Source organism: Trachypithecus francoisi, unplaced genomic scaffold, assembly GCF_009764315.1.
Source record: "Trachypithecus francoisi isolate TF-2019V2 unplaced genomic scaffold, Tfra_2.0 Lachesis_group0, whole genome shotgun sequence".
NCBI classification, from domain to species: Eukaryota; Metazoa; Chordata; class Mammalia; order Primates; family Cercopithecidae; genus Trachypithecus; species Trachypithecus francoisi.
In genome coordinates, this window is record NW_022681453.1 from 69,463,736 (window position 1) to 69,467,666 (window position 3,931).

Genomic DNA, 3,931 nt, shown 5'->3' on the forward strand with positions numbered 1-3,931 from the left:
TTTAAAAATGACTACTTGGATTTTACCTAAAATTACCAGACATGAACCTTTAGAAAATGCTCTGACAGTATTTACTGATGGTTCCAGCAATGGAAAAGCGGCTTACACAGGGCCAAAAGAGCGAGTAATCAAAACTCAACATCAATCGGCTCAAAGGGCAGAGTTGGTTGCAGTCATTACAGTGTTACAAGATTTTAATCAACCTGTTAATACTGTATCAGATTCTGCATATGTAGTACATGCTACAGGGGATGTCGAGACAGCTCTAATTAAATATAGCATGGATGCTCAGTTAAACCAGCTGTTCAATTTATTACAACAAACTGTAAGAAAAAGGAATTTCCCATTTTATATTACTCATATTCAAGCACACACTAATTTACCAGGACCTTTAACTAAAGCAAATGAAAAAACTGACTTACTGGTATCCTCTGCATTCATAAAAGCACAAGAACTTCATGCTTTGACTCATGCAAATGCAGCAGGGTTAAAAAACAAATTTGATGTCACATGGAAACAGGCAAAAGATACTGTACAACACTGTACCCAGTATCAAGTACTACACCTGCCCACTCAAGAGGCAGGAGTTAATCCCAGAGGTCTGTGTCCTAACGCATTATGGCAAATGGATGTCACACATGTACCTTCATTTGGAAAATTATCATATGTTCATGTAACAGTTGATACTTATTCACATTTCATATGGGCAACCTGCCAGACAGAAGCAAGTACTTCCCATGTTAAAAAACATTTATTATCTTGTTTTGCTGTAATGGGAGTTCCAGAAAAAATTAAAACTGACAATGGATCAGGATAGTGTAGTAAAGCTTTCCAAAAATTCTTAAACCAGTGAAAAATTACACATGTAACAGGAATTCCTTATAATTCCCAAAGACAGGCCATAGTTGAAAGAACTAACAGAACACTCAAAACTCAGTTAAACAAAAAGAAGGGGGAGACAGTAAGGAGTGTACCACTCCTCAGATGCAACTTAATCTAGCACTCTATACTTTAAATTTTTTAAACATTGATAGAAACCAGACTACTACTTCTGCAGAGCAACATCTTACTGGTAAAAAGAACAGTCCACATGAAGGAAAACTGACTTGGTGGAAAGACAACAAAAATAGGACATGGGAAATAAGGAAGGTGATAACCTGGGGAAGAGGTTTTGCTTGTGTTTCACCAGGAGAAAATCAGCTTCCTGTTTGGATACCCACTAGACATTTGAAGCTCTACAATGACCCCATCCGAGATGCAAAGAAAAGCGCCTCCACGGAGATGGAAACACCGCAATCAAGCACCATTGATTTGCAAGATGAACAAAGTGGTGATATCAGAAGAACAGACGTGAGGGAAGTCAGGGACCCTGAAGAGAGGGACCCACTGAAGTCACGGCAGAAAAACATAAAATGTGAAGATTTCATGGACATTTATCAGTTCCCCAAATTAATATTTTTATAATTTCCTATGTCTGTCTTTACTTTAATCTCTCAATCCCATCATCTTCTTTGTAAGCTGAGGAGGATATATGTCACCTCAGGACCCTGTGATGATTGCGTTAACTGCACAAATGGTTTGTAGAGCATGTGTGTTTGAACAATATGAAATCTGGACATCTTGAAAAAAGAACAGGATAACAGCAATGTTCAGGGAACAAGGGCGGTAACCTTGAACTGGCCGCCGGTGAGCCGGATGGAACAGAGCCATATTTCTTCTCTTTTTAAAAGCAAACAGGAGAAATATCGCTGAATTCTTTTTCTCAGCAAGGAATATCCCTGAGAAAGAGAATACACTCTGAGGGTAGGCCTATAAACAACCCCCTTAGAAGTGTGCCACCTTTTACGGTCGAAGCCAAAGGGATGAAATAAGCTCCGGTCTACTGTAGTGTTCCCAGGCTTATTAGGATGAGGAAATTCCCGCCTAATAAATTTTGGTCACACAGGTTGTCTGCTCTCAAACCCTGTTTCCTGATAAGATGCTATCAATGACAAGGTATGCCCAAAATTTCATTAGCAATTTCAGTTTTAATTTTAATTTTAATGCCATCCTGTGGTCCTGTGATCTCATCCTGCCTCTACCTGCTTTGTGATATTTTATTACCTTGTGAAGTATGTGATCGCTGTGTTGGTACCAGAAACTGAGGCAATTGCAGGAGTTGCTGATGGCCTCGCAAATTTTAACCCTGTCACTTCGGTTAAGACCATCTAAAGTACTACTATTGTAAATTTCATATTAATCCTTGTGTGCCTGTCTGCTGTTAGTCTGCAGGTATACCCAACAGTTCCAAAGAGACAGCGACCATCGAGAACAAGCCATGATGACAATGGTGGTTTTGCTGAAAAGAAAAGGGGGAACATGTGGGGAAAAGAGAGATAAGACTTACTGTGTCTATATAGAAAGAAGTAGACATAAGAGACTCGATTTTGTTCTGTATTTGAGATGCTCTTAGTCTGTGACCCCACCCCCAACCTTGTCCTTGCAAGAGACATGTGCTGTGGTGACTCAAGGTTTGATGGATTTTGGGCTGTGCAGGGTGTGCTTTGTTAAACAAGTGCCTGAAGGCAGTATGCTTGTGAAAAGTCATCACCATTCTCTTAATCTCAAGTACCCAGGGACACATACACTGCCAAAGGTCATAGGGACCTCTGCCTAGGAAAGCTAGGTATTGTCCAAGGTTTCTCCCCACGTGATAGTCTGAAATATGGCCTCGTGGGAAGGGAAAGACCTGACTGTCCCCAGCCTGACACCTGTGAAGGGTCTGTGCTGAGGAGGACTAGCACAAGAGGAAAGAAGGCCTCTTGGCAGTTGAGATAGAGAAAAGCATCTGTCTCCTGCCCATCCCTGGGCAATGGAACATCTCGTTGTAAAACCCGATTATATGTTCTGTTCACTGAGAAAGGAGAAAACCACCTTAGGGCTGAAGGTGGGACTTGCTAGCGGCAATGCTGCTCTTTATGCACTAAAAAGGTTTATGGAGATGTTTGCATATGCATTATCAAGGCACAGCACTTTTCCTTATTCATGTCACAGAGATCTTTATTCACATGTCTTACTGCCGACCTTCTCCCTACTATGATCCTATTATCCTGCCACTTCCCTTTTTCTAAGACAGTAAAGAAAATGATCAATAAATAGAGGGAACTCAGAGACCGGTGCCAGCGTGGGTCCTCTGTATGCTGAGTGCCGGTCCCCTGGGCTCACTTTTTCTTTCTCTATACTTTGTCTCTGTGTCTTATTTCTTTTCTCAAGTCTCTCGTTCCACCTAACGAGAAATGCCCACAGGTGTGGAGGGGCAGGCCACCCCTTCAGGATGCAACTTAAGCTGGGATAATCACATTATCATCTGAAAATTTGGAGTTGGACAGCAAAAGCCGACAACATTTCTCAAATGCACATCTCATGGCTAAGCCACATGGCTGGGATTCAAAGCCTTTAGAGGCAGCCCATGGCTTTAGCTACCTCACTATGCTGCTTCACAAACCATGCTCCTATGTAAAACTATATTCTCAATGTAGGCAGAGAGGTCTAATACCAACATAAGATACTAGCAGTGTTTCCTGTATTGACCGGAATAATTAATTCAGAAATTCTTTTCTTTTCCATTTAGTAATAGTTGTGATGACTATGTTCCTATTCTAAGTAATTCCTGTATTCTACAGCAATACTTTGTCAGCAATACTAAGGGAAGACACAAAGTTGAACAGTTTCTTTAATAACGCTGATCTACTTTTTGTTGAATTTGTATTTATTTCAAGTGCAAAATAAATCACCTTTGTTCATTAAGATTAAACCAAATACTACTATACATTTACACTCACACTGCTTCCAGGACCCAAGGGTTTCACAGACCATTTGCCTACCTGGTTCTTTCCTCTCCTCCTTCCAGTGATTTCTAGAATACCCTTTCAAAGGACCACATGAATATATG